General features: G+C 42.3%; 1 protein-coding gene across 2 annotated transcripts in view; it reads right to left on the bottom strand.

The window, feature by feature from the left end:
* The window catches only part of LOC139020158 (testis-specific gene 10 protein), a 137,412-nt gene extending 120,923 nt beyond the window's left edge, over nt 1-16,489 (bottom strand). The window contains exons 1-2 of one of the 2 annotated variants that reach the window (XM_070429877.1): nt 16,434-16,489; nt 6,833-6,961 (exon numbers count right to left, since the gene is read on the bottom strand). The gene's annotated coding sequence lies outside the window, so the exon portion shown is untranslated. Of the gene's footprint in view, nt 1-6,832; nt 6,962-16,167; nt 16,227-16,433 lie in introns of those variants that run through there. The other variant, XM_070429876.1, reaches the window with a different exon arrangement.
* Nucleotides 16,490-19,901: the final 3,412 nt, after the last annotated feature.

Genomic DNA, 19,901 nt, shown 5'->3' with positions numbered 1-19,901 from the left:
GGTCAAGGGCATGTACCTTGGTTGTGGACACATCCCCAGTAGGAGGTGTGCAGGAGGCAGCTGACTGATGTTTCTCTCTCATCAATGTTTCTAACTCTCTATCCCTCTCCCTTCCTCTCTATTAAAAAAAATCAATAAAATATATATTTTTTAAAAGTACTATGCCAACAAATTGGACATTGTGGATGAAATAGATTAAGTCCTAAAAACACACAACCTTCCAAAAATAAACTAGGAAGAATAAGAACACCTGAATAAACTGATTACAAATAATGAAATTGAAGCAGAAATAAAAAAAACAAACAAACAAAAAAACTCCCAGAAAACAAAAGTCCTGGAGCAAATGGCTTCACAAGGGAATTTTACCAAACATTCAAAGAAGAACTAATACCTATCCTTCTGAAACTGTTCCAAGAAATTCAAGAGTAGGGAAGTCTTCCAATCTCTTTTGATGAGACCAGCATTATCCTAATTCCAAAACCAGACAAAGACACTACTAAGAAAGAAAATTATAGACCACTATCACCAATGAACATCGATGTTAAAATACTCAACAAAATATTCGCAAACTGGATCCAACAATACATTAAAAAGATCATACACCATAGCCAAGTCAGATTTATTACAGGGATGCAGACAGGTACAATATTTGCAAATCAATAAATGTGATACATCACATAAAATTAAAAATAAAAATCACATGATCATATGAATAGATGCAGAAAATACATCTGATAAAATCCAGCACCCATCTACACTAATAATCTACACTAATAAAAGAGAAACATGGTAATTGGCGTACGACCGCTACCCTTCCCATTGGCTAATCGGCGTATCCTTATGCAAATTAACTGTCAGCCAAGATGGTGGCCGGCAGCCAGGCAGCTGGAAGCGAACAGGAGGCTTGCTTGCTGTGGACTCCAACGTTCCCCGCCTCACTAGCTGGCCTGTGAGCTTCAGTTGGAAACATAGTAACATTTATAGAAGATAAACAAAACTCCAGAAAGCTCCTGTCAGTCAGCCGGGATCTCAGAGCTGGAGTCGCAACATTGTTTCGAATACAGAAAACAAAGGCCAGAAACCTGCTTTCAGCCGAGCCTCAGAAAGAAAGCCGGCTCTCAGCTCCAGTGACAGCCATAGAAGCCAGAATAAAAAAAAAAAAGAAAAAAAGGAGAGGTTTGGACCTTCAGTCACCCGCCAGCCTGAAAACAGCCCTCAGCCCCTCACCCAGACTGGCCAGGCACCCCAGTGGGGACCCCCACCCTGAAGCAACAAGATGGTGGCTAATTTGCATACTGAAGGCAGGCAGCAGCAGACAAGGCTGTCTGTGGTCTGGGACCCGGATCTGTGACCCTGCGGGGGGGGGATCAGCGGAGCCTCGAGGCCTCCCGGCACCGGGATCAGCGTGACAAGGGGCAACGCCCAAACGCCCTGATTGCCCTGCAACTCTGTGTGTGACAGGGGGCAGCGCCCCAACCCCCTGATCGGCCCTGCTCTGTGGGTGATAGAGGGCGGCGCCCCAACCCCGATTGCCCTGCGGCTCTGTGTGTGACAGTGGCGGCGCCCCAATCCCCCCACGGGCCCTGCTCTATGTGAGACGGGGTAGAGCCATACCTCCCCATCGGCCCTGCCCTGAGTGTGACAGGGTGCGGTGCCTCAACTACCCTCCCCCCGCCACGGGCCCTGCTCTGTATGTATCAGGGGGCGGTGCCCCAGCTCCCCTATTGGCCCTACTTTGTGTGTGACAGGGGGCAGCTCCCCAACCCCCTAATTGGCCTTGCTCTGTGTGTGACAGGGGGCAGCTCCCCAACCCCCTGATCGGCCCTGCTCTGTGCATGACAGGGGGGAGCTCTCAAAACCCCTGATTGACCCTGCTCTGTGAATGACAAGGGGGAGCTCCCCAAACCCCTGATGGGCCCTGCTCTGTGTGTGACAGGGTACGGAGCCCCAACCCCCTGATTGGCCCTGCTCTGTGCGTGACAGGGGGTGGCGCCGCAACTTCCCTATCCACCCTACCTTGAGTGTGACAGAGGGCGGTGCCCCAACCCCCCAATCGGCCCTACCCTGAGGGTGACTGAGGGTGGCATCATAACCTCCCAATCTGCCCTGCTCTGTGCATGACAGGGGGAGGCGCCCCAACTCCCCAATCAGCCCTGCTCTGAGCCCGACCAGGGGCTGCACCTAGGGATTGGGCCTGCCCTCTGCCACCCGGGAGCAGGCCTAAGCCAGCAGGTCGTTATCTCCCGAGGGGTCCCAGACTGCGAGAGGGCACAGGCCGGGCTGAGGGACCCCCTCTCCCCCCGAGTGCACAAATTTTTGTGCACCGGGCCTCTAGTCTATATATATAAAAGGCTAATATGCTAAGTGTCTGTCTGGGTAATGACATCATGTAGCAACACCCAGTTTCCTCTCCCTATTAACTAGCCACCTTGGAGTTTCTGAGCCCAGGAACACAACTTGCTTCATAGCCAGGTGGAAACATTTAACACTATAACCAAATGTCTGTGAAGTGTTTTCCTGTGCCTCATCTCATTTGATCCTCACAGAAGTCTTGGAGTAGGTAGAGAGGAAACTTGGTGGAATCCTATTTTCTTTTCATTAGCCGGAAAACAGAGATTTAGAAAGCTTAGAAACTTGACCCAACTGAAAAGAAGTAAGAAATGGTGAACCTTGAAAATGACTTCAGCCAGAACCGGTTTGGCTCAGTGGATAGAGCATCGGTCTTCGGACTCAAGGGTCCTGGGTTCAATTCCGGTCAAGGGCATGTACCTTGGTTGTGGGCACATCCCCAGTAGGGGGTGTGCAGGAGGCAGCTGATCGATGTTTCTCTCTCATCGAGGTTTCTAACTCTCTATCCCTCTCCCTTCCTCTCTGTAAAAAAATATATTTAAAAAAAAAAAGAAAAGAAAATGACTTCAGGTTTTCTCACTGCGCAGAATATAGTCAAACACTGCTGCAGTTGAATATGTTACCCTTTGTTCTCCCTGCATAATCTACAATAATAATCTGCTTTGTGTTGATATTTACTGCTGTGTTGCTGACAATTACCTGAAAGAGAAGTTGGGGTGCTTCACTGGGCTGGAAAAAGTTTAGCTAAATCAGAAAGCAGGTCTAATTAAGCAAGTTTATTCTATATCTATGGAAGGCTAAGTTGACTCATGCATACGTGATACATATAAAGCTCTTGCTGACACCAATCTAAACAGAGTAGGAATATTCCTACCTGAACCAGTTTTTGGACATGGTCAGTTATACGTTGCTTTATCTCGAGTTCGAAGAACTGGAACAGTTGTAAAAACTTCATCACAAGGGAAATTAGTCAAGTACTCTGAAAGTGTTTTTACTCTTGATGTGGTATACAGGGAGGTATTAGAATAAGTTTAATCAATTTATCAGTCATTGTTTTTATCAATGTTATTTTTATATCATGTTTATTATTTTTATATCATGTCTTTGTGTTGTTATAGCATGTTGTTATTGTTTATTAATCAATTTATATATTATTTTTATATACATTTTACTAATTTTCTTTCATCTCTGACACTTCTATTATAGAGAAAGGGCAAATAGCAATATTAAAATATTTCTTCTAATTAACTTCCTTTCAATGTGCATGAATCTGTGCACCGGGCCACTAGTTTATGATAAAAACCCTCAGCACAATGGGAAGAGAGGAATCCTACCTCAACATAATAAGGCTACATATGACAAACCTACAGCCAATATCACACTAAATGGGCAAAAACTAAAAGTGTATCCCTTAAGATCAGGAACAAGGCAGTGATTTCAACTTTCACCACATTATTCAATGTATAACTGGAAGTCCTAGCCATAGCAATTAGACAAGAAAAAGAAATAGAAGGCAACCAAATTGGAAAGGAGGAAGTAAAACTATCATTATTTGCACATGAGATGTACACAGAAACAATTCCACTGAAAAGCTACTAAAATAAATAACTTCCCAAAGTAGCTGGATACAAAATTAAAATTCAGAAATTAGGAGCATTTTTATGCACCAATAATGAACTACCAGAAAGAATAATTTTAAAAAAAAACCCACACATTTACTACTCCAACAAAAGAAATAAGATACTTAGGAATAAACTTAACCAAGGAGGTAGAAGACTTGTATTCACAAAATTAGTGCAGTTTTAGGTTTATAGAAAAACTGACAGGGAATTACAGAGATTTCCCACATACCTTTTGTTTCCCCACCTCAAACATGCACACTTACTCTCCCCTTTTTTAAAAATATATTTTATTGATTTTTTATAGAGAGGAAGGGAGAGGGATAGAGAGTTAGAAACATCAATGAGAGAGAAACATCGATCAGTTGCCTCCTGCACACCCCCTACTGGGGATGTGCCCGCAACCAAGGTACATGCCCTTGACCGGAATCGAACCTGGGACCTTTCAGTCCACAGGCCGACGCTCTATCCACTGAGCCAAAACGGTTAGGGCCACTCTCCCCTCTTATTTACATCTTATACAATTGATAAGCCAACATCAAAACATTATCATTAACTAAAGTCCACAGCTTAGATTAATGTTCATTCTTTGGGTTCTGACAAATGTATACTGACATGTATCCATCATTATTGTGTCATACAAAATAGTTTCACTGACCTAGAAATCACCTGTGCTCCATTCATCACTCCCTCCTCCCAAATCACTAGCAGCGGGTACTCTTTCTAACATCTCTGTTTTGTTTTTTCCAGAAGGTCATATAGTTGGAGTCAGAGTATATAACCTTTTCAGATTGACTTTCTCTCCTAGTTATATACTTTCAATGTTCCTTTATGTTTTATTGTGGCATAACAACTCATCGCTTTTTATTTATTTATTTATTTAATTTTTTTAAAAAAAGTATTTTATTGATTTTTTACAGAGAGGAAAGGAGAGGGATAGAGAGTTAGAAACATCGATGAGAGAGAAACATCGATCAGCTGCCTCCTGCACACCTTCTACAGGGGATGTGCCCGCAACCAAGGTACATGCCCTTGACCAGAATCAAACCTGGGACTTTTCAGTCTGCAGGTCGATGCTCTATCTACTGAGCCAAATCGGTTAGGGCAACTTATTTTTATAATTCCATTCTATGGATGCACGACAGTTTACTTATCCATTCACTTACTGAAGAACAACTTGGTAATTTCCAAAATTTCCATTTCTTCTTCTTTATCTCCATTTTCTTTTGTGTGCCTTAGAAATAATCAAAATTGCTTGCTGAAACACTCATAAAATTCTTGCCTGATTTAAAATCCTTGTCAGATCATTGTAATATCTAACTCATCACTGTGTTGTCACATCTTGTCTTTTCTCATTGAAATTGAGATCTTCCTGATGTTTAGGATGAGGAGTGATTTTTTCTTTTAATTGAAACTTGGTATTCTAAGACTCTGGATCCTGTGTTTTAGTGGGCTTCCTGTGACACTGCTCCAGCTAGAAAGGAGGGACACTGCTTTGTTCCTGCTTCGGGGGGGGGGCGGGGGGGAGTCCATTTTACCTGAGGCTTCCATGGACACCTGGAGAAGGTGAAGCTCCTTGTTCCTGCTGGGCAGGGATGGAAGTTCAGGCTCCTCACTGGGCCTCTGCTGATACCACAAGAGCATGGAGCAGAGGTGCCTCGCTACTGCTCTCACATGTCCACTACTGCCACCGTGGGTGGGTGGACTTGTTCGTGCTGGGTCCTGGTAAAGCCCTAACTCTGCATATTCTCCTCGGACACCACTCCAGCAAGGAGGAAAGGAGGCACTTCACACCACCCGGTGGGGTAGCTGCTTGTAGGCTCCCCATGTGCTTCACACACACACAATGGGGTTGGGAACGTCCCTTACCGCCTTGTGGGCACAAAAGTCTTGGTCCCCAACTCAGCCTTCTTCTTTGACACCACCTTGTGGGGATGGAGAAGTTGGTGAGGGGAGAGGAGGGTGTGAGGTGCAGCTGGGGCTTCTTGTTACAGCCTGGCAAGGACAACCAGCTAGGCTCCTAGTCTTTGTGGGCAGAAATGGGGCTATAGGTTTTCCACAGTGTTGCTTAGAGCAGGCAGTTACTGTCTAAAAGTAGTCTTCTTTGCTAGGCTGTCCCTTTCCTAGTCCTTTGGCTAGAGACCGCTTTTCTGAGACTGTTTTTTGTCTGCATCCATTATTGTTTCTGAGCATTCTGGAATATATGGAGCAAAAAAAACCCAAAAAACAAAAAACTAGGAACTCACTAACGTGTCATTCTTGGTGTGTTGGGGTCCCTAGTCAGTCTTCCTTCTTCTTCCCGCCTTTCAGTGTTCTATGCTTGTTTCATACATAATGTTCAGGGTTTTTGCTGTACTTTCTAAGAGGATTATGGAAAAGTAAGTCTACTCTTTCCTATAAGAGGCAATTTCTTTCAATGACCTTAATTAATAGCTACCCCACAGATTAGGCACCAGGAGAAGAGAAACAGTGCTCAACTTGGAGTTCAGAGAACTACATTCAAATCCTAACTAACTTGGGAATTTCAATAAATCCTAGCTCTGTCATTCATTAGTCCAGTACCATAATTCTTTAACCTCTTGGAACTTCAGCTTCCATGTCTATAAAATAGAAGTTTCACAAGGTTGGGAAGAAGTAAGATTATGTACTTGAAAGCACCTCATAGAACACCTGGCACACAGCTGGCACTCACTGACTCAGACTCTGTGTATCAAAACGGTGAAGATAAAAATGAAATGATTTTAGACCCAGAAAATAAAACCATAAGCCAGCACTGAATTAATGTTCTCCGCCTTCTTATTTTAAAATAGGCCCCAGCCAAAATTAATTCAGGGAAATAAATACATATGTAAATTAAATGTAACCTGTAATTTCAGTGTAGAGATGAATTTATCTTGAGTTCTCACTTGTTGTTCTAGCTGGAGAGTATTCTGGTATTTTCCAGCTTCGGAAACTGGAGCCCCTAGACCAAAATCATGTTCTTTGGTGGTAACCTAGTGGAAAGAATAGGAATAATACCAGGACATTCTTTTTAAAACAGCTTTGTGGTTTCTCACAATAGTACTGTATATAAATTTTTTAATCTAACCACATTCTTAGATACGTTTTCAATTGGTTTCAACCTTGTCACACCAGCAAAGAGTATTTCAGCAAGCTTTACTTTCTTAACATTTTATGTTATAAAACTTTTTCTGTGTGCTTTCCAAATATAAAACTACAATATTGAACATGCTTTTCAAAAGAGACATACCCCATCCTATTCCCTTGGTAATCACTGTACTAAGAAAATATTGGGTCAGCAGCAAATTAAATATCTATCTCTAGGCCTGTGTTTTCCAAAAAGGTTTGCTACACATATCATAAAGGGCTGACTTCTTCCTAATATATTAATAATTCCTATAAATAAGAAAGGAAAAGAAATACCCTGGTAGAAAAAGTGGTAAAGAATATGGATACTTCATATACATGGCTTTTAAATAGATTTAAAGATACTCAATCTCTCCATTTAGAGGGATACACATTAAAACAACATTGAATACCATTTTTTAACTCACCTCGGCAAAGATAAAATAGTTGGCTATATAATGTAGCATTTTTATATATCATTGGTGGCAGTGTAAATTGGCACAATATTTATGGAGAACAATTATATAAAATCTAGCAACATAACAATAATTTCATTTCTAGACATTTTCTCCAGTGTGTACATTTTCTCATGTGCAAAATAACCAAATATTTTACATTAACATATTATACATACTACTATGCACTGTGGTTTTTTTACTTGACAATGTATCTTAGAAATTGTGTAATTTAGGAAAATAATCGGTTCTTTTCCTGAATCAAGGCTGCCTGTATGTTAAGAGAGAATTTGCTACAAGTGTCCTAGATCTCTCCTACCAACACAGCTGTTATTCTCTAAAACAGTGGTTCTCAACCTTCTGGTCCTTTAAATACAGTTCCTCATGTTGTGACCCAACCATAAAATTATTTTCGTTGCTACTTCATAACTGTAATGTTGCTACTGTTATGAATCGTAATGTAAATATCTGATATGCAGGATGGTCTTAGGTGACCCCTGTGAAAGGGTCATTCAACCACCAAAGGGGTCGAGACCCACAGGTTGAGAACCTCTGCTCTAAAATCTAGTGCTCCAGATATGATAGGATCAGGACTCCCTAGTCACAGACCTGGAGTTACACCTTGTCTAATCTAACACTTAGCAGTGTGACAGATTAATCTTCCTTCTTCCCTTTCCTAAGCAAAATATGTCGGTTTTTTTGGTTTACATTTCAGCAGTTACTGCCTCATTTGGGAACTTAAGCATTAGCTCCCACAGAGTATTTCTAATTATGAATCATTTAGGGCAGTGGTTCTCAACCTTCCTAATGCCGTGACCCTTTAATACAGTTCCTCATGTTGTGGTGACCTCCAATTTCATTGTTACAAATTGAACATAATTAAAGCATAGTGATTAATCACAAAAACAATATGTAATTATATATGTGTTTTCCGACGGTCTTAGGCGACTCCTGTGAAAGGGTCATTCGACCCCCAAAGGGGTCACAACCCACAGGTTGAGAACCTCTGATTTAGGCCTTTATGGCATAAGCTGAAACCCTAATTACTATTCCTTACACAGTTTCTGTTGAAAAATATGTTCCTAGTTATAAAAATTTCACTTAGAGTAACAGAATCAAATGACTCCTCACTATAGCAGTATTTTTCAGTTTTTAGTGAATATACAAGTCACTTGGGAATCTTGTTAAAATGAAGATTTGTACTCACAACTAGAGGCCCGGTGCACAAATTCATGCATGGGTGGGGTCCCTCAGCATGGCCTGCAGGGATTGGGCCAAAATTGGCATTCCACAGCCACCTGCTTCTCCTGGCCCTGCTTCTCCTGCTGCGGGCCCCTGCCCAGTCAGTTCTGATTGGGAGCGGCTCATGCCATGGCAGCAGTGCTCATCAGCCTTGAGCCCTGTGTCTGGCAGCCATCCCAAGGGGGTGAGTGGGAGGGGAGATGGAAGGAGGAAGGTCTGGAATGCGATTGGCCCTCCAGGTGGGTGGTGGGATGCCCTTGCAGGCCCAGAATCCAGATCTGTCCCGCTGACATTTGTGCTGGTTGTTGGGAGCCACCTGGTGGCTGCTTTTATATCGTTTCTTCCTTGTGGAGCGTCTAGGGAGGGGAAGTGGCCGTGGTGCCCGAGGCCGATGGCGCTGTTGGGATTGTGCCGGTGGCACTGATCCATCAATGCCTGGCCTGTTCTCCAGAGATTGGACCTGCAGGGCTACTGAGGGAGTGAGTGTCTGCCGCTGGGCTGGTGGGCTGCCAGGACAGATCGGTTAGCTGAGCAGCACTCCTGCTATGGGAGCGCACTGACCACCAGGGGGTAGCTCCTGAGTTGAACATCTGCCCCCTGGTGGTCAGTGCACGTCATAGCAATTGGTCATTTGGTTGGTTGTCCGCTTAGGTTTTTATATATATAGAAGATAGGCCTGAAACACTGCATTTCTTAAATGCTGCTCAGCAATCCTTATTTGGCAAGTACAGAGACTAGAACCATAAAAAATCCCATGAAATAAGCACTGAACTAATATTTACTCTTCTTATTTTAAAATAGGCCTCAGACCCTAGCTGGTTTGGCTCAGTGGATAGAGTGTTGGCCTGAGAACTGAAGGGTCCCAGGTTCGATTCCTGTCAAAAGCACAAGTCTTTTCGGGCTCTATCTACAGTAGAGGTCATGCAGGAGGCAGCTGATCAATGCTTCTCTCTCATCATTAATATTTCTGTCTCTCCCTCTCCCTTCCTCTCTAATATCAATTTATACACACACACACACACACACATATGTATATATACACACACACACATATATATATACGTATATACATGTATATATTTTATATAATAAAAGCCTAATATGCAAATTGACTGAACGGCCGAATGACCAGTGGAACAACCAGTCACTACGATTCACAGTGACAACCATGGGGCAGATGCTCAACGCAGGGCCTGCCCCCAGCCCCAGGCCTCAGGCTAGCGAAGGCAGGTGCCAGCGGGGCCCCCTGACCATCCCGCTGGTCGCCCCACAGATTGGCTCTGATCTCCGGTCAGATCTAGGACCCTACCTATGCACAAATCTTGTGCACCAGGCCTCTAGTATATATGTATGTGTGTGTGAGTATGTGTGTGTATCTATCTATCTATCTATCTATATAGATAGATAGATACACACATGTACATATATATGTGTGTGTGTGTGTGTGTGTAATATATATATATAAATATATATATTTATATATATATAAAATACACACACACACATATAAAATATATATATATTTTTTTAAATAGGCCTCAGCCCAAATTAATTCAGGGAAATCAAGTAATGTCTAAACCTGCCTAACAGTGAGTTCTTCATCAATGATCCCTTTCCACACCTCCAAATTTATCATCTCTAAGAACTTCCCTGTTAAAGACAAACTACTCCAAATTACTCCACATATTCTTTATACATTCAGAAACAGGTCATCTTTTATTCATAAGCCTTACCCTCACCCTTTTCTCCATTTAATTCTAAGGTTCAGCTTGAATTCCATATTTTCTAGGAGGTTTTCTCTATCTTCTCCATCGAATAGTGATCACTTCTTCAATGAGACTTTTGTATATAGTCGTTATAGAACAACTTATGTAGCTATTTGGTTTTCTGGATGTACATCTCCCTCACATGGTCATTAGAATGTTAAGAACAAGCAATGTTCTAGAGCTTTCTGTACTGCCCCAGCCTGCACAGAGCTGTCTGTGTAATGGGAAGATATCATAAAATTTAGTAGATGTGACAATGAAGCAGTGTACCACAGCAGATACAACTGAATATTCCTTCTTCTCTTTGGAAATCTCAATAGTCAAGTGGGAGTTCTATAAAATTACCCATCAGACTAATCTAGAAATTAAAAGTAGGAAGAGGCCAAGAGACTATCACATTAGAGCTGCTACTTTCCCTGCACTAGCTTAGGAGGCAGTAAAAAGGGAGATAAATCAATGTATCTGAAATGCCCTTGTCTAGCCTGCCACCAGAATATTCTCCACATTCCCATGATCTTTAAATGGATTATGAATGGAACTTGTGTTCCTGTACAGATCTCAGAGGATGCAAGTAAAGTACTTTGCGAGCAGCAAACTGTTACCATAAACATCCAAGTGAGAACCACAATCATTCTCAATTGGGAAGTAACATAGCATAGTGGTTAAGAGTGTGTTCATTAGCATCAGAGATTGTTCATGTTCATCATGCTAGTTCTGCCGCTTCTTAGCTGCATGACTAGAGGCAAGTTACTTCTCTGGCCAAGCCTTCACCTATAAAATGGGAATGATAACATTACTCACCTCAAAGAGCTGCGATGAGGATTCATATAAGTAAAGCACTTAGAAAAGTGCCGGACTAAGCAAGTCTAGATATATAATTATTATTATTAACCATTACTAGTATTCCTAATTCTTCTCAGTGACTCAACTTATCTAATTGGCCATCAAGTCCTACTGATTTTTCACTAAAATCTCTCTCAAATTCATATCTTCCATTCCTATCACTGTTTCAGTTCATATTATCAGATTGTAACAGTCACATTTATTCAATTCTCAAATTTATAAACAGAGTAATGATGACCCAATATTAGATTCTGGGGACAGAAATGTAGAAACCAAATAAAAAGCTATAATTTCAACCCGCAATGATCTAGGGAACTCCAGAACTAATAAATCAGAAATTTGAGTACAGCAAGATTAGTGCACACTAGAGAAATGAATGTACATGGGTGCTAAGGGAATATAGAGAAAAGGACTACAAAAGAGTATTTCTGAGTTCTACTTCCCTCCAAAAGACATAGCATGGATTTTACATGTTCCCCAAAAACTATGAACACACCCTATCAGAGCACATTATATTGTGTTTATTGGATGTCCACAGCCATTGCAACTTAACTTGTGTAAAACAGATCTCTAATTCTCCCACCTGCAGTCTGCTCTCAGCACGCTTCCACTAGGCTCCTTCCCAGTCTCTCCCAGGTCAAATGGCAGTGCCAGAGGAGTCACCTTTGTCTCCTCTTTCCCTGATCCCCATCAAATGCATCAACAAGCCCTGTTGGTTCTAACCCCAAACCCACCCACTTCTCTACACTTTTATTACCACTTCCATGGTTCAAGTCACCATCATCTCGCACACGGATTACTGCACATTTCCTAACCTGTCTTTCTGCTTCTATGTTGCTCCCTGCAGCTATTTTCCAAATGGAGATGAAAAGAATCACTTTAAAACAATGAGATCCTCCTCAAAAACACTCCAATGGCTCCCCAATGCAATTAGACAAAACCCACCATTTTAAGGTTCTGTGTGATTTGGTCCTGCCTTCACTTTCCTAAACAGACCTACCACTCTCTTCATTGTCCACCCACCAGCTTTATCGGTTTTCTTTCTGTTCCTCTACTGAACCACTATCATTCCATGTTAAGGCCCAGCCCACGGCTGACTTCATCATACCCCCAGCTCAGCTCTTGGGCTGAAATATCAGAGGCTCTTCCTTGACCTCTTACCTAAAGTAGCCTCTCTCCTAGTCACTCTCTTATTAGGTTATTTACACTTATATCATTTGAAATTATATCATTTATTTCTTCACTAATTCCACCCCCCTCCTCCCACTAGAAGGTAAGTTCCAAGAGATCTAGGCTCTTATCTCCTGCTCACTGTTAGAGCTGTAATGCCTAGAAAGGTGCACAGCACAAAATTGGTACTCAGTAAAACATTTTCAATATAATCAATGTTGATGACTGGAACAAAGTAGTTTTAATGGTAGGGATGGGGTGGAAGCAAGTTTGATGAGGACTAATAAATGAGTCAGTACTAAGGAAAAGGAAGCATGATTGTGAGAAGAGAGGTAGAGTGGAAGTTAGAAAAGACCAAGGTTGTTGAAGGGTCATTACAAAGTAGAAAATCTTGTTTCTTTTTACTTTCTCTCAAATATATTTTTATTGATTTCAGGGAGGAAGGGAGAGGGAGAGGTAGAGACATCAATGATGAGAAAGAATCATTGATCAGCTGCCTCCTGCCAGCAACCCAGGCATGTACCCTTGACTGGAATAAATATTCCATCCACTGAGCCAAACCAGCTAGGGCTAGAAAATCTTGTTTCTTAATTCTCTTTACATCAAGGAAAGCTTCCAAAATTAAGCAAAAGCCCTGGGTTCTCTACTAAATGCAAGCACCTACACAACTTCACAGTTTCAGGGGATTCAAGAACCCCCTAAATTCTTGTACTCCGGGTTAAGAAGCCCTGCAGTGTGAACACAATAAAGATTCTAAGACATAGGTTAATGCTAACTAATGGAGCAAGGCCACTGGGCCCGCAGTCGGCAAACTGAGGCTCGAGAGCCACATGCAGCTCTTTGGCCCCTTGAGTGTGGCTCTTCTTAAGCCTTACGAGTACCCTAATTAAGTTAATAACAATGTACCTACCTATATAGTTTAAGTTTAAAAAATTTGGCTCTCAAAAGAAATTTCAATCGTTGTACTATTGATATTTGGCTCTGTTGACTAATGAGTTTGCCGACCACTGCACTGGGCTAACAAGAAACCCAGATATAAGCTGTGCACTGTCCTCTGAGACAAGAAAGAGAAAAGGAGATTCAGGTGAAGGGTTAGATAAGGGGTAGAAATTTTTTCTTCTTAAACAAAAAGAGAGAAAAGCAAGGTCAGGTGAAGATTAAGATAGAGGTAGAAATTTGAAGAAGTTTCTGCCTGGTAGAATTTTAATTTTTCAGTAAAAAAGGAAGAAAGGTCATGTGCTAAAAAGTATCATCAGTGCTAAGCAAAATATCAGGTATATAATATGTGCTCAATAAATCTCTACTGAATATTGTGGAAGAATTAAAAATACTGGAGTATTTTATATGAGATTTTTGAATTCTGATTCCACTAAAGGTCAACTTGGTGTGGGTTTATTTTTTATAAAACTGTCCCCAAATGTTTATATAGACATTTTGAAGTAGGAAGGAATAGCCTCACTAACAGAGAGATACAGAGAAGCACACGAAAATTTTATGACAATTTTGAGATAGGTATTTGTGTTTATAATAAAAATATGTGAGTAAACATTTTGGGAATTCACCTCAAACAAAATAGTAAAGCCACAATAGTTAACCTTTCCTATGAAAAAGAAATAACCTCTCCTAGTCATTCCATTCAAACCCAAAGCTCTCATTTCTCTTCAAATCAAACTATACTGTAAAGAAATAACTTGTGTTTTAAAAGTTCATAAATAAAGGGCATTAGGGGAGATACCACCTATCAAGATCTATTCAAAACATAAAGGGGCCAAACCAGTTTGGCTCAGTGGATAGAGCGTCGGCCTGCGGACTGAAAGGTCCCAGGTTCGATTCCGGGCAAGGGCATATATCTTGGTTGCGGGCACATCCCCAGCAGGAGGCAGCTGGTCGATGTTTCTATCTCTCTATCTCTCTCCCTTCCTCTCTGTAAAAAATCAATAAAATATATTTTTAAAAAAGCATAAAGGGTTAAGTAGCTGTTTTCAAAAGGCTTTTCTGAACTGAAAGAATTTAATAACAAATAAAGTGATTTTATAGCATAACTAAGATATGGGACTGCCTTACTAACTAGCTCACTTCAAAAGATTAACATGGGGAAATAAAAGATTACCATGGGGAAATAAAAAGGGTATCATGGGGGACATGTATAAGAAACTTCACAATAGTGTTCTTCACATTCACCAAAACTGTAAAATCTTTAATGTCCACCCAAAAGAAGATAAATTGTAGATAAATTCTTACAATAGAACACTAAACAAACTATAAGCAACAAGGATAAATCTTAAAACAATGTCCAGTAAAGAAACAAGATGCAAAGAAATAGGAAATTTTCATTTATATAAAAGTTCATAAATAAACCAAACTGTTCACATACGAAGATGGAGGAAAAGCAAGGAAGTGGCTAGCATAGAGGCTACATCAGGGAGAAGGGTGTGTGATGGGAAAAGGGAATAAATATAGTAACACCTGCTCTAACTGCCTCTGTACCGGGAGGACTTTAAGAGCAAATGATCCTACAACAAACTGGACCAAGCAACTGGAGACCAGGACAGAAAGACAGCCTGAAAGCTCTACAACTGATTAGATGCTGGGCTAAAGCAGTGGTTTCTTTCTTTTCTTTTTTCAGAAGAGAAACAAGATATATTTAAGAAGCTGCCATTAAAAATGCCAAAATTTATTATTTAAAATAAATACTTCATTAATGTACCTCCCTCATTATTTTCCACTAGTTGACTGATTTAGTTCATTAATTAGTTCATGGGTTAATTAAAACACAAACAAAAATAAGCTGTATCCTGGAGGCAGGTTTGAATGTGACACGCTCCTTTTACATTTATAACTAACCTATTTCCTCTACTTAAAGGCCGACTGTTATTTATTTCCTTACAACCACAAAAGGCGTAGTTGAGATGCCAGTAGAGGGCATTTAAAGACCGAATACCGGGAGGTATGAGGGCATGGAGGGGAAGAAGGAAAACTCGGACACCGTCATCTTTGCAAACTTTTCCTGATGCCGCGATCCTTGACTTTGTTTAAAGGGAAAGAAGTATTCCTGTGCGTATCTGGGTATCAGGCCCATGACTGCCTCGGTTCTCAACTGCCTCCACTAGTTTCAGACAAAAGCCCGCTCACCCTGCCTTTCCCGGGCGCTGAAATTACATGAGGTTTTCATGAGGACGCCCTTCCTCTCGGCCCTTCGCCCCCGAAGTCTGTCAAGAGCTCAGAAGTGAGAGGCTGGGAGCCGGGAGCCGGGCTGGGCTCCCCGATCTGACTTCCAAAGGCTCAGCTCCGTCCGCAGCATCTCTAAGCCCAACAGCCCCCCGCAACCCAGCGCAGGGCGGCAGGACGCCAAGCGGTCACCATAGGAACTGGCCAGCCCTGCGCTCCCGAGAAAGGGCGGCGGGAGCAGGGCGGCACCCGGAGGGCTTCCCGGGCCGAGCTCGGCCGCCACTGCCCCTCACAGCAGCTCAAGCCGCGAACCCCTGCCTCGGGGTCACCCCGCTCCGACCCCACACACGCCCGTGGCCGCTGCCTCCTCAGAGGCGTTCCGGCCCAGAAACTGCTGGGCCCCCACCGGGCCATCGCCGCGGCCTCTACCTGGGGCGCCAGGTCCCTCCCGGGACTTCCCGGCCCAGCCGCCTCCTCGGAGCTCATCCCGGCGCCTGCCAGGCCGCCGCCTCCCGCAGGGACGCAAGTCCCACCCCATCTCCATCCTCCGCCCTCTCCCCGCCCTTCCCAACCCCAAATGGACCCGGCCCCGCCCCGCTGGAGGTGCAGGTGGTGGAAGACGACACCTTACGGGAAGGAGGCGGAGCGGTTAGCACCGCCCCGCGCCCCGTCGACTCCGCCCTCACGCTCTGTACCTGAGGGGGGCTGGTCCTCCATCTTCCTAGGCGCCGTCGCTCTGCTTGGTCTCACGTGCCCTCAGTCCCTGTGCGCACGCGTACCTGGCTCGACGCTCCCTCTCGCAGGGACTACGTGGCGACGCGTCCGTTCACGTGCCAGCCCTCAGACGCCTAGGGAAGGCCTCCTCTTGGTCCATCCGCGCCGCGCAGGCGCACGCCCTACAGCGCCGAGTTTCCACAGGAGCGTCCGGTCTCCTAGTAACAGGGGCTAGCCCTAGGGGCGCCTTCATGTAACGCGCATGCGTAGGTCTGTGTGTGCAATTTTCCCAAAGCTCTGGAACACCTGTGGCTTTGCTGCCAAGGCTTTGTACCACTTTCCCCATAGATCAGGCGCCGGTCTGGACCCAGTGAACTCCTTATCCTGTTCTAAAACAATACACATGTCATTAGACAGACATATACTTTCCCAAATACCACTCAGAGAGAATAGGTAAGAGTTATTAGATATTTGAAATCATCCTGTGAGTTAATCTGTCCTTCAGTTTCCCAACCAAATCAAAGCAAAAAAAAAAAAAAAAACCTTTGAAAGAAATGCGTAAGACAAAACCGTCCAACTCTTTCGTTACAGTCTTGGTATTTTGTTCATGGCACCGTATGTCCAAAGAAATACCATCTGTCCATTTCATTAAGTGGTCAGGTCCAGGTAAGGGTAGTAGCAAGTACAGTGTCCGACAGATGTTGCTGTGTTTTCCTGGACAATTTAAAATATCCTGAGGTGCTTCTTTGAGTGACCAAAGCACACGGTTGGGTACCCTAGGGAAGTGCAACAACCTTCCTTTCAGAACCTTGTTGCAGAATTTACATTATGGATACACATTACTAATACCACCTTCTCTCTCCCACCTCCATCAAAATGTGACCTGAAGAGGAGAAACATATTAAAATACTAAACAGGTACAATTTAGAAACAGATTTCTTTCACATTCAAACTTATGCAAATTGAGATTTAAAAATGATTTTAACCTATGCAACCTTTGTTTTGCTAATAGTCCCCAGCATTTTGTTAAAACCAACAGTAGAGAACCTGAGTCCTTTGAAATTGAGGCACTTTAAAAACAGTGCGATTAGTATTTAGTGACAATGGTATCTAAAATTATGATTTCAGATAAAAGAATTAATCTTGGTGATGTAAGACAATTGCTAGCTACTTAGGGGTAATAGGAACATTTTAAACTCATGGAGTCTGTTAAGCCATCATATTGTAGGTGCTAATCCTGGTGAATACTATATGCGGGCTTATTGTTTCACTTCAAAAAGTGTTTTTGCTGTGTGGGGTCTTCTTTTGGGTCTGACCACTTGAAAAACAGAGTTAAGAAAAAGTCTGTGACCTGGTCAGGGCAGGTTATCTCAGCAGCCATTTTTCAATAGATTTCTCTCTGAGGAATTTGAGATTAACTAAGGCTGACCCTGGGCTGTCAAAAAGCCACAAACAAATTCTCAGTTGAGCTCCAGCCTGGTGGCTCAGTTGGAGCATCGTCCTGAACACCAAAAAGGTTGAAGTTCCCATCCCCGGTCCAAGCGTGTACAGGAGGCAACTGATCAATGTTTCCCACATTGATAATTCTCTCTCTTTCTCTTTGTCTCTCTCCCTCCCTCCCTCCATTCTCCATTCATCCCTTCTCTCTTCCCCCATCCCTCCTCTGCTTCTTCCCCTCTCTCCCTCCCCCTTCCTCTTTCTAAAAAAGATAAACATATCCTCAGGTGTGGACAAAAAAATGGAAAAATTCTCAGTTGACCAAGAGGGCTTTGGGGGGTGTGCTAGGATTTAGTAGTGCTCTCAATGACTTTCAAAAATTGTGCATAAAATTTTTTTTCTTCAGTTGCTTTTAAAAATCAGGTTGAATATTGATAGAAACAAGTTTTTGACTAGGTAGTATGAGTTCTACTTATTGTTTGCCCCACTGTAGAGAGATCAAAGGGAGGGAATGAACTAAAGTGATGATTCAGTTCAGGAGAGAGATTCAGGTAGACTTCAGAAGTCCCTTCATACCTGAGGAAGGATGGTTACCAGGATGAAAGTAAGGCGTCATCTTGCAGATTCTTCAGAAAAGTTCTAGTTAACTGTCTGACATGGTGAGGAGGGCTTTGTTGAAAGATTAGTTACTAGACTGGCTCTTTTCCTAAGACCTCTTTCAGTCCTGGTTGTTTCAGATTCATATGTGCACACAGCGTCAGGTGTACGTCTCTGCTGATTCTAATAGGAAAGTATTGTGGATGAGGTTGGACTGGATGCCCCCTGAGATTTCCTCCTAAAAGCTTGTCCCCAGCTTTAATGGAGGTTCCATGGATCAAGGTGACAACAAGAGACATTAACTCAGTTGTTGTTCCTTCCATTAATAAAATATAGCATTTAGAAATATATTCTGATCTGCTAGAAATGATCTCTCATCCATGTAACTCACCAGTTGCTTTATCCAGAGAGCATCTGGGATGGTCAGATCAACACACAGATATTTGAAACCTAAAAGTTCTGGGAGAACATTTTAAGTAAACCCAGTGTTCATTGTGAAGCTGGATAAAAGTATATTAGTCAATTGCTTAATTGGAATCCTCCTATAATAGCAAGTGAGAAGGGTATACAGTAGTTTTGCAGTGAATTGAGGATAAAATCATCCTCTATTTTTATTGAGTTTTACTTTAAAACACACACAGAATTTGTCTTCTTATTTATCACAAATCAAAATAGAGTTCATATTGATTTTCACTCTAGGGACAAATAAGATATTGAATTTTACTTTATTTTCAACATTCTAAGAAAGGTTTCTGGGGGTATATCTTAAGGGAGTAGTAAAAAAATATAGAAGATTTTTATGAAGCATTGTTTTTAATAGCAAAAGTATTCAATCTCACTATCTAATACTTGGGAACTAGGTTGGTTAAGTAAGGGTATATCCACTTGATAAGATGTCTTTACTGCTATAAAAATTATGAGCAGTGTAACAGCAGAAGAAAGGCTTATGTTTACAAAAGCAGGATATGTAAGTTTGTATTTCAGTTACAGCTATGGAAAAACAAAGCTTGTAGACAGATTAGAGTGCAATAGAAAATTAAGCAATTGATTTGTCCGATGCTAGAAATCAAAGCAGGAGATATTTCTCCCTTTCCATTAATGTGAGGGAGGTAGGGAAATGTATGGAGGAGGGGGAACAGGTAAGTGGGAATATGAGGTCAGAGGTTCCTGTGGAATTTCCTGTGTAGAATCATGAAGAAGATAGCACAGTAGGTGGCGCACACATCCAGGCTTGGGGGCCATGGAGATGAAGCAGCTGGGATGCCTTTGATAGGGTTAGCCTGGTGACCAGCTCACAGTGCATTCTTTCTATTTCCTCAGTAGTTAAATTAGATATCTTTATAATAGATAAAAATACAGGGTTTTAAAGATATACTTACATAGATATAGTTATATATCTGTATGTATATTTAGAT

This window comes from Myotis yumanensis, unplaced genomic scaffold (assembly GCF_028538775.1).
Source record: "Myotis yumanensis isolate MYYU_CA2020_CCGP unplaced genomic scaffold, mMyoYum1.0.hap1 SCAF_11, whole genome shotgun sequence".
NCBI classification, from domain to species: Eukaryota; Metazoa; Chordata; class Mammalia; order Chiroptera; family Vespertilionidae; genus Myotis; species Myotis yumanensis.
Note: the sequence above shows the minus strand (reverse complement) of the source record. Positions and strands in the feature narration are given on the sequence as shown.